Source organism: Schistocerca nitens, chromosome 5 (genome assembly GCF_023898315.1).
Source record: "Schistocerca nitens isolate TAMUIC-IGC-003100 chromosome 5, iqSchNite1.1, whole genome shotgun sequence".
NCBI classification, from domain to species: domain Eukaryota; kingdom Metazoa; phylum Arthropoda; class Insecta; order Orthoptera; family Acrididae; genus Schistocerca; species Schistocerca nitens.
The window spans coordinates 377,015,853-377,028,419 of record NC_064618.1 but is presented as its reverse complement, the minus strand read 5'-3'; positions in this window follow the sequence as shown (position 1 = coordinate 377,028,419).

Here is a 12,567-nt window from a genome sequence, read left to right as displayed (position 1 = left end):
GCGCTGACCACTCAGCTACCAGGGGCGGACAGGATGGTAATGTTGACAACCGACGTGGGAAGCTCATCAATTAGCATATACACTATGCTGGGTGCGGAACATACGCAACTAGAAGTTGTACAATGTAAGGTAAAGCGGTAATAACGTCATTGCATCATAAGAAAAAATTCTTTCAATAAAGACAAAGAACCACGATTGAATGTGCAACCAAGCTTGCTTCGACCTTAACGTCCGCTAACAATGAAGGACGAAGGAGTGATTTGAATATTATGTAAACAAGAGGCAGAAACACAGTTACATAATTGCTCGCCAACCTTATAAAGAAATACTGTTTTTAACCTGTAAAACCAAAAATGTAAGAGCCTATTATGTACCAATGTTTACAGAATAACCGTAGAAGATACTTCGTAAATAAAAGCGAAACGCATCTGGTGAAAAATACCCTTTAAATAATTGTAGTGCAGTTGGAATAAACAATAGTAAAAGAGTTATGATGTTTTTTGGTATTTTTAATAAGAAGAATGCCGACGATTGCTAATGGACAGGTTTGTGACTAGACACTTCTTAACGCCAAGTAATGTGCGACACACATCAGTACGAAGAAGGTACAGCAAGGACAGCAATATAAGCTGACTCGGGTCTCTATGGCGAATATTCGCTAGTTAGTTAGTCAGTTACATGTCGCATGGTCCATTTCGTACAGTTCGTACTGATGCGGAACGAGTCACTTTACATTCAAATAACGAATCAGTTTGTACATATGGCTACATTACGAACATTTATAATGGTGTATTTTCTTTCTTACATAAAGAAAATATATGTGCAGATGGAAGATAATAGTTTCTAGCGACAATCTTTTGCACATAACAATGATAGAAATTTTTTTTCGGGATAGAAAGAATTTTCAAGGAGAATCTTTCTGTTTCTCACCAAATTTTACTCTGCTGTCTATCAGACATTTTATATCACCGGATGAGTGATCAAAAAATTTTGTGCAACATTGTGCACCCCTTTTTGTGCTAACGATAATGTTAATTTGGAGTAATGAGTGTCATTTTTCCTTCTGATATTGTAGTTATGTACATAATTGATCCTTTTGAACTGTGGTGGATAACTTACAACAAATTTCATGAGGAAATAAACATACTAAAGCAGTAGTCGGAATGCCCAACTCTTTAAACAGATATTTAGAAGATGATAGTAGGTGAAATACTTTTTGGAAATTTGCGGTAAGTACCTAAGCGACCAAATTGCTAAGATCATCGATCCCTAGGTTTACAAACTACTTAATCTTACTTAAACTAACTTACGCTAAGGACAAAACACACACACACACACACACACTCTCTCTCTCTCTCTCTCTCTCTCTCTCTCTCTCTCTCTCTCTCATACACACCCATGTCCGACGGAGGACTCGAACCTCCGACGGTGGTAGCCGCGCGAACCGTAGAAAGGCGCCTAAGACAGCGCGATTACCCAGCGCGGCGATAGTAGGTAAGCACCACATGAACACTTTCTTTCTTAAAGATAATTTACCGCTGAGCATTATTCCTTATTGAATGAAAATGTGCAAAGCATGTAAGCTTACCGATTTGTCTCTGCCCAAGATTTGCAATGATTCTAAATGGGGCTGAACTCAGTTGTTTTTAATTGCAAAATGTGCTTTCTTCCAGTCTAAATGTTCATCAAGATGGGCCATAAGAACTTTGAAGTTTCTACACTTTTTATTATTTCCTCACTATGTGTTACACTTACTGTTGTGTAGTACCTCTAGATGTTCAGAAATGAATATGTTTTGTCTTTTTAAAATTTGGGGTGAGACCATTCGCAGAAAACCTGTCAATAATTCTTTTAAGAATTTGTTTACCATTTCTTCTGTTTCTGCACATATGCTTGAGTTCACTACAAGACTCGAGTAATCTGCAAAAGAACTATATCTGCTGGTTGTAAACAAGACGGGAAATCGTTTACATAAATAAGGAGCAGTAGTGGGTCTAAGATAGAGCCGTGGGGAATCCCACACTTGATATCTCCCAAATGAGAATTATTGCTTGAATTACGTGGTACAATTTTCTGCATTATTTTGGTCAGATATTAACCACTGGTTGGCTCTACCATCAGTCCCATAAAACGTCAATTTATCAAGAATACCGGTATCCGCAGATTGAAAGCCTCAGAGAGGATGCAGAAAATACCAACCGGTGCTATTTTATTGTTTAATGCTTGTAAAATTTGATGAGTGATCGTCTAAATTGAATTCTCAGTGCAGCAATCATTCTGTAAACCAAACTGTGATTTAATAATAATACCAGAAATAAGAAATACTTACACTACCCTTAACTCAACCTATCTTTGGCTCAGAAAGGGGTAAAATATGCTGCTAAAATTTTTTTCGAAAAACTACCTTATGAAATAAAATGTCTGACAGACAGCAGTAATAGCTTTAAACATAAATTTAAATCATACCTCCTTGACAACTTCTATACCATAGATGAACTCTTAAATAGGAATAAATATATCTATTAGTATATGCATTTTGTGCCATTTAAGGTAATGAGGTAAATAATAGAAATATTTATCTTTATCTCTGTATTGTAATATATAACACGCAACCAGCTAACTAACTACTGTTGCTGCCATGGTGAGGTACTTTTCTAGAATACATCATCTTCTCAGTAATTTTGGAGAACGATGTCAGCATTAAAATAGGTCGGTACTTATTAACATCTCTCCAAAATGTGCTTTTCCTATTTACGTTCTCATCAACATGGGCCCTATGAATTTTGACGTTTCATCCTATGTAATGTTTCCTCAGCATGTGTTACACTTAACGCTGGTGTATACCCTTACATGTGAAGAAATAAATATGCTGTGTCTTTTTAAAATTGAGGATGGGACCATTTGCAGACAACGAGTCAATGATACTTTTAAGAATTTTGTTTACCATTTTTCCTGTTTCTGTCTGTATGCTTGGACTGATAACAAACTAGTGTCCTCTGCAAAAGGAACTAATTCAGCTTCTTGTGTCAGATGGAAGATCGTTTACATATATGAGGAGCAATAGTGGACCTAAGATTGAACTCGGGGAACCCCATACGTGATTTCACCCCAGTCAGAACTGTCCTCCTAGTCTATAATGACTGAATTAATAAGTACAGCTTTCTGCATTCTGTTAGTCATATATGACATAATCCAATAGTCGGCGATACCATCAGTTCCGTAGAACTTTAATTTATACAGGGGAACTCTGCGATTCACACAGTAAAGTGCCTCAGAGAGGTAGCAGAAAACACCAACAGGGTCTATTTCATTATTTAATGTCCGCAAAATCTTGTGCGTGAACATGTGAATGGAAGTCTCAGTAGAACAACCGTCCTGAAACTCAAACTCTGATTTGTAGAAAATATTATGGTTGCTAAGTTGAGGTACTATCGTAGAATACATCAACATCTCAAAAATTTGGGAAAATAAAGTCAGCAGATAAACACGTTATTAGTTATTGACATCTCTCTTACCACCTTCCTTACAGAAGGTTTTAACAATGGCATATTTCAGTCTCTCTGGAAAAATACATTGAGTTAGTGATGCATTTCGTATTCCGAATAATACTGGGCTTATTACATGAGAACAAATTCTTAATACTTTACTGAAAACACCATCAAAACCAGATTAGCTTTTATTTTTGATAGAATGTATAATTTTCTTGATTTCAGTAGGATAAGTGGCTACTCTTCGACTGTTTGTTCTGCATGCTTTCTACTATATTTAAGAAATAATTATTAAATGCGTCGTCTACCTGTGACTCACTTCACCTTACATTGTAGAACTTCTCAAAATAATTAGAACTGTCGTTGAATGTGTTCCGCATTCAGCGTAGTGTTTATGTTCTGGAAATATAATCTTTACTTTAGACATATGTGTGGTGCTTGTTCTAAGGTCAAGTTCGTAACAACAGGCCATATATATATATATATATATATATATATATATATATATATATATATATATATATATATATATGGCCTATGATATCTTCAGTGTGGAGCACACCGGGCTGGAACTCTTAGGGGAATCAACGAAAGGCCGTGAGTAATGAGGATAATCGGCAAGGGATACAACGTTCGAAGTGCGTGGATAAGTTGAGAATTTGGATCTGACGGAAGACGTGCTAGGGCACCCAGTGCAGTTGCCGTGATCACAGTGTTCTGGATAGCTTAGTGGTCAGAGTCTCTTCCTAGTAAGCAGAAGGGTCAGGTTCGAATCCTCATCCGTCAAGAATTTTTAATTTTCCCTGTTGACGTCAATGAATTCCCACTCGTAGTAAAAGTCTCTGATTGGTTTGTGTCTTAGTTCATAGTAGCTACTGGATGAAATAAATTGTTTCTAATCTTTCGTGCATGTCCTAAACAACAGACGCTACATATATACAGGGTGAGTGTTAATAAAACCGACAGACTGGATGGACGGATTCCCAGCTGGGAAGGGGGGGGGGGGGGAACGTATTATGAATATGTATCTGGAAATGCGTCATTACCACGATGTATAGCTCTGATGAATGAAAGTTCCTCTGACCACGTGCATTGACTGTAGCCCACAGATGACGATTATGCAGTTTGATGATGCAAGTTCTGGAAAAGGTTGCTTCGTCGATAAAGAGTTCTGATGACAGGCATCTCATCATTGTGATTGTCTGGCGCGAAACCATCGACAAAATCCATCCCGCAGAGGAAAATCCGCTACTGACTATCCTTGCACTCATTGCACATGATGGGGATAGTGGCGGCTCTCATACGGGACACACATACACACATAACCGCACTTTGGCTCACACAATCTTGGCAGGCTACTTTCCTTGAACTTGTACTGCGGATCGTCTCAATATCCTGTAGAATTCGCTCCTCAAAGTGTGACGTAAGCACAGTCCGCCGCCTCCCTGCACGTTCGTCTGTGTCAAAGGGCCTATGATCAAACAAACGATCAAAAGGGCTTGAAATGTTGTGTAATGTTGTTGGTATCTGTGACGACACTTGTTTTGGTATAGCTGTGTTGCCTCTCGACCGTTTCCACCTGCTTTGTCGTACACACAACCGTCTCGCCTTATGGTCTCGCCTTATTCCCGACATGAATACTGGACCATACTACTGCTTACAGTGCGCTACTTCAATCACACTACCTGCAACACACATTAAACACACAGCACGTGGCCAGAGGAACTTAAATTGGTCAGCACAATTTACCGTGCTAATGATGCATTTTCTGGCACATTTTGATAGGACACTGTTTATTCCATTTCTGGTCTGGAATCAGTCCTTGCAGTTTGCCGGTTTTATTAATATTCAGTCTGTGCAATTAAGGCAACGATAGCCTGTGATCTCTTCAGTAAAGATGCACAACAGGCTCGAACGTTTACGGGGATCCGCGAAATGCCGCAAACAATGAGGATAGTGAGCAAGGGTCACTACATTTGTAGTGTGTGGAAGAGTTGAGAATTTGGCTCTGACGGGAGCAGTGTCAGGATAGTCCGTTGAGCTGCGATGACCACTGTGTCCGGATAGCTTAGTGGTCACAGCGTCTGTCTAGTGAGCGGGAGGCCGGATTTTGTATCCTGGCCCGGCACAAGTTTTCGACTATCCCCATCGATTTAAATCAACGCCCAGTCGTACCCCATGTATTTAATTCTCTTGTGCCTTAATTCATAGCAGCTCTAGGATAAAAATATGGTGTCTGTTCTTTCCGACATTTCCGAAATAATGGACACCACATATACATAATTACGGTAGCGTTTCAACCTTACGTCGCAGTACCACTACCGACGTCTAACGGTAAATCATGACACTAACGCTTTTCAAAACGCAAATTCTGCAGTCTGAACATAATTTTTATGATTCTGGGTACTCAAACGGTAAATAGTTTTCTGACTACACTGGCTCAGGTACCGAAAGGCTCTGTGCGATAGCGATCAGATTGAACATTATTTCAAACGAATGAAGTTATTCGTCTTTAATCGTCTCACATATTTCAGTTTGGTCTTCAGCATGAGAAGTGTGGCACATTATTGTTCCAATTCACATTAACACTATGAGTTTTGGGTTAAATGATTTTAGTGATGAATTAAATATGAATACCTAGCCGTCCAGCATACTTTTAGCAGAAGTTCCATCTGCAAATCGAAGATAAGCTACGTAAAAGAGAATTAGTGTTTCTCACATTAATTTTGGCTTAATGTGTAACGGCCTGAATCTTATAAAATTAATTTGATTTTAGAAACAACCCACCCACAAGCCTTTTCAGCCTCTGTGTTTTTCGACTGATAAGATGATATGAAAGCGGCTTCTGAATCGTAGATAAAGACAATCAGCTTCTTATATATACAAATGTCTTCAAAGTATTCTGTCAAAAATAACCCAGATTGTAAATTTAAAACGTAGGAAATCGTTTCTGGTAGTATTCGTCTTGTGTGTAGCCTTGTACGAAACTGAAACTTAGCCGTTACGCAGCTCAGACAGTCAAAAAATATATCTTTTGAAATATGGCGCTGTGGAATTGGAGCGTGGTACAGGACCATAGGATAGAGAAAGGTGGACCGAATGATTGAGTTCAGTAACATTTATACATTTACACATATCTCACGCATTAGACTGGAGTAGGAAGTGGGTTCAAGACTTAAAAATGCAATTAAAATAAATACAAGGACGACCACTGAGATCTTTGAAAAGTGTTGAAGAGTGATTTGATCAAAAACAAAGGCAAGCTACCACATACCGAAGTCTTATCTTGAAGTTATTTAAAATTCTCTTCGGTTAAAAGACTTAATATCTGTCACTCGGCCATCTCACCAAATAAATAATAATTAACAGAATGCATTCTCTCTCTCTTTCTGTCTCTGTCTCTCTCTCTCTTTCTATGTCTCTATCTACCTAGCTCTCTCTCTCTCTCTCTCTCTCTCTCTCTCTCTCTCTCTCTCTCTGCACAGTCACACTTCCAGCAACAAATAATGAGCCTGGAAATCAAGTCAGCCATCACACTGTACATCAATGTCTAAATGGAACATCATCACAACAGATAGGGTAGCAAACCAGGCTCGTATTAATAACACAAGCACATTATGCCGTCGAACTGAGGCCACGGATCCTGGGCTCACTCGTGAAATTTATATTATATGATAGCACAGAACAGGTTAGTGATCAACTAGCGCCGCACTATAGATGAACGAAAGACGGAAATAGTGGTGATGTGGCCTCCCGTACATAAAACTTTAATAACGCTGCACGATCCAGATACAATAATGAAGGCTAGATAAACCACTCCTAACCAGATAGGTCGCAAACACAGTCGGGGTGAAGTACGGCCAAACTTTGCTTATAGTGCCATACTCGACACTGAAGAAGGCTAAAGATTATATGGATAGGTTGGATAGTTAATGAGGAAATATTGATTAGAACTAAGTAAAAAATAAATCCGTGGCAAAATTCGGCTTAAAGAAGGGATCGGTTGAGAACACACATCGAGGACTCACCAGCTTGTTTATGAAAGGAAGTGTGGGGTGTAGAAACTGTGGTGAGAGACCAAGGCATTACTTCACTAAGGAAGTTCAAATGGATGTAGGTTGTCGCTCCTGAATTTACGGAGCTCTGTGTTTCGGACTGTGGACTCGTTACCAATTGTGTTAGAGTTCATAACTGCTTCAAAAAATCTTGATTTGGGTTTTCTGTGGTAAGTGTGCAGTACAAGCGAATTTCGGCACGACGAATCATTAAATAAGGTCACACTGAATTTAATTCTCCAGTTTCTAAACCCGTATCTGTGCTCCGACCCTGATGAATTCGACATCTACGGGCAGCTTTAGCCTTTCCTTTGTTTCCATTTTCGGAATAGCAATGTCATATCCATCGGTGCTTCAAAACATATTCGTAATAATTGTTTCCACTGACTCCTGTTGGGCATCACTGTGACATTCTAGCGTTTGGTACGAATATAACGAATCCTGCAGCTGTTCGTTGATTTGCTACATCTCTTGTTTTAATCTACACTTGTACAACACAAGCTACGGTTCGATCTGTGATTAAGGGTACTTCCTACACCGCTATCATTAACCTTTTCCGCTTTTTCATTTTGGTACGATGTCGGGCTCTGAAGACTGTCGGTTAGCCTTACTTTGATTTCTCAGACATGGTCATTTCATGAGATGCAGGGTGTAAGTTATTGAACTATAGGAAATAAAATAGTCATACCTTCAAACTGCACGGTCGGCCTCGGGGCATGATGGTATTAGTATGCGCATTTTGGTTTGGTTTAGCTTCGAAGCCCACTTTCATTTGGTTGGGCTCATCAATAAGTAAAATTGGCACATTTGGAGGACCGAGAATCAGAATTTCGCGATCGAGATGTCTCTTCACCCTTAACGGGTGACTGTGTGGTGTGCAGTGTCCAGTTACGGAATAATCGGTGCTCTATTTATCGATGGCACGGTGACTACCGAAAGTTACGCGAAGGTTTTGATAGATAATTTCATCCCCATTATCCAATATGACCCTGACTTCGACAAGGTGTGGTTCACGCAAGACGGAGCTCGACCTCCTCCAAGCAGGAAAGTGTTTGATGTCCTGGCGGAGCACTTTGGGGACTATATTGTGGTGTGGTTTACCCAGAGACCACTGGCATAGACCGCAATTGGCCACAATATTCTCCGGATCTGAACACATGCGACTCAGTTTTGTGGGGCTATATTAAAGACAAGGTGTACAGCAATAACCCCAAAACCATTGCTGAGCTGAAAACAGCCATTCAGGAGGTCATCGACAGCATCATTATTCCGGCACCTCAGAGGGTAATGCAGAATTTCACTATTTGTCTGCGCCAAATCATCGGCAATAATGACAGGCATATCGAACATGTAACCTAAATCTGAATATCTGTAGTGACGTTTACATGTTGAATAAAGTGAAGGCACCCCGTAGTCTGTAACTAATTTACATTCTTCTCGTATAGTTAGAGATAGTATATTTCTTTTTTGAACATATATTCTGCTGTACTGAGCACGTGAGAAATATTACATCAGTTGTAACTAAAAGTTCACAACTAAGGTAAATACATAGAATAATTAACTCACTGCTGAAGAGCACCGATGTCGGGCAATTTTCAAAAAATGGTTCAAATGGCTCTGAGCATTATGCGACTTAACTTCTGATGTCATCAGTCGCCTAGAAGTTAGAACTAATTAAACCTAACTAACCTAAGGACATCACACACATCCATGCCCGACGCAGGATTCGAACCTGCGACCGTAGCGGTCGCTCGGCTCCAGACTGTAGTGCCTAGAACCGCACGGCCACTCCGGCCGGCGGGGCAATTTTCAACTTTGTATCAATGTCATAGTCAGATTAATTGCTATCAGAGTAATAGTCAGATAATGTTACACTTCCAGGAAGTTATAAGTCCGTTCGCTGAGTTATTTATGTAATGGGTGAATAGTGATCGTCTTACTAGCTGGAAGGACATCAGCCCTGTCTCTCGAGTTCTCTGCCCACTACACTCTCTGTACGGCAGACCGGCCACATACGCCTGCTGAGCAGGCAACCCCTCAGACTTCGTTGTAGCGCATGGACCTCCTTCGCACACTCACTGCTTCCCATTTGGGCCAACCCAGTCGTTGCCAAGGTTGTTTCGAGTAGGCTCCGGATGGTCTGAGAACCACTTACATATCCTCCATACAGTGCTGATCTCCAACTTCCGTATTTTTGGAGCCCTCGAGAATGACATTGGTAGCCGTCGATTTCCTTTGGTAACGAAGTACAGTTATGTTAAGTAGACAGCTGCAAACGTTTTTAAACTAGCGCATTGACCATTATGCCTCATAGTAGGATAAATTTATCAGCAGTTAAGGGGACTACTTTTGAAATAATAAACAGTTTATTGTCACAGTCCTGCATTGAATAACAAGATCGTAATGAAATGATCCTTCTGTCTGATCATCTCTCCCCTCTATTAATTTTACATAATGAACAAAATTCAGAATTCAGTGAAACGAGTTTAATGTGAGCTTCCTTCTTTGCCTAGAAATCGTGTTCCCTCAAAATTCTTACAGCTAGTTTCTCACTTCCATTTCACTTTGAATCGCTCGGACACACGGTCCTAGATTGTAACCGATTAATGATCAGTCACCAATCACCTAAGCAAACAATGCTTATGCGCAGTACTTTACATTTTGTATATTGATGGTCAAAACCCAATAAATGCACAAACCAGCATTGCTGTGCAGTAAAATACCATTCTACATCCAAGATCGAATAAAATATTTCTTTATTAAAGCCAATCGGTTTAAACAGACTTAACTGTCATCTCCATCGTCTTACAATCTTTTTGTTGTGAAATATGTTCATTTTACGCTGAACCTGACACACAAGGTGTCAAGTGGATAAAATTCATCACATCTTATGAGTGAGATTCAGTATAAAATGAACATGTTTTTGCAGCAAAAATATTTTAAGGCCTGAAGCTAAGCTAAGTCTGTTGAAGCCAGTTCTCTTACATAAAGAAATATTTTACGTGGTCTTGGCTGTTCAGTAGATTTTTACGATTAAAGCCCGCATCTCGTGGTCGTGCAGTAGCGTTCTCGCTTCCCACGCCCGGGTTCCCGGGTTCGATTCCCGGCGGGGTCAGGGATTTTCTCTGCCTCGTGATGGCTGGGTGTTGTGTGATGTCCTTAGGTTAGTTAGGTTTAAGTAGTTCTAAGTTCTAGGGGACTGATGACCATAGATGTTAAGTCCCATAGTGCTCAGAGCCATTTGAACCATTTTTTTTTTTACGATTAAAACAAATCGCCATTCAGTGCCCTCAAAATGATAATCAGTTACCCCGCAGGGCTGCATGTATTTCGATATAGTTATCTGATTCTAAAATTTTATAGTACTCAATAGCATAAATCTCAAACAATGGCATGCAGGTTCCGATATTATCCAGCAGATCATTTACACAAGTTAACACAGATTCCAGAATGAAAAACAGTACTGAAGAATCTGTTGCATGAGGAATTGGTAAGCGACTATCACCATGGATAAATTCCACTTCATTACGACTCTATTGACCCGGTGTGGGGAGGTGGGGGAATGGGGGGAGGCTACCCCATGACTAAAACGAGCGCTACACTGTTTCACTCCCTTCTCCTCAAGAAATTGTGTATGTGGTGTTTCTGATATTTAAATATCATATGCGTCGTGTCACTCTGTTGCTGTTGTTGTTGCTGCTGCTGCTGTTGGTATTGTGGCTCTTGCCATCATCCCGTTGGTGTTATGCAACCCTCCACGCTAGTCTACTCTCTCAAAATTCTGGAGAATTACTATATCCATTGAAACCTCCATCCTTTACTCAAATTTTAGTTTGTCACTGCAATTTTAACCCCCCACCCCTCCCCCCAACCCCTCCCACCATACAACATACAGGCACACCGCCTTTCATTACAGAAAGATACGTAAAGATTTGTTTTATCTGCTATTATCTTGTTTTAGAGAAGCTTTGCATGAACCTCTATGTACTTCCATAAGATTCAGTACCACCTCATTAGTTATCTGATCCACCCAAATAATATTCAGCATTCTACTGTAGCAAGATAATTCAAAGACTTTAATGCTCTTCATGCCCAAAGTGTTTTAATTACGTTTCACTTCTGTACAAGAGCCCAAACAAGTATCTTTGTTAAAGCTATTTAACAGTTACATCTATATTCGAAGTTAAAAAAATTCTCGTTTCCATAAATGTCTTTCTTACTGTCGCCAGTCTGCATTTCTGTTATAAATGCAAATGGTACCATGATTTCAGTACCCAGTTAAACTGCACGTTCCCCGATATCTGGCAGGGCTAGTCAGCTGATTGCGCGAAGGGGGACAAAGACATAAAACTTCCAGTGAGCTGGTAACCAGTGTTATTGCTAAAACCACATCACAACCGTGTGTTTCGTCTGCCTTTAGGGTGATTTCATTGGATCTCGGTAACAGAGACCAGTGACGGATAGGGTGACACATAGTCGCTACTGCCCCTTGAAGGAAGGTCGTAGGTGTTAGGCAGGGTGATTGGGAGAAGCTGCACATCGTAGCGAGTGTCACTGACTGTCATTTGCCGTCGATCGCAGTGCGGACCAGATCGACGCAGAGGCCTGCAGCAGACTGCGCCGAAGGGCTCCGCAGAAATCGGCGAGCGGCGCGCGGCACTTGGCGCCATGCCGGCGTATGGCCCTCTGCCCACTTGCCCCGCGGCAAGGACACACACTGCCCGCGGGCCTGCGGAGCTCCGCGGCAGTGCAGACCCCATCGATCCAGGCTGATGACCGCCCTAGTCTCCTCTCCCTCCCTAGCTATGCTGTTTCCTTTCCAGGGGCACCACCAGCAGCAGTAACCTACTTACTCATTTCCCTTATGTTCATTGCTGCAGCAACGCAACCGGGGCCTTTGTCACTTCCTTTTCTAAAGAAATCACCTTGCCCAGTATTGTCCAGATGGCAAGTGTGACGTCGATGGAATGGAAGAGATGGTTTTATGATTTTCTTAAACGGTTTTGAAATCATAAATACGAAGA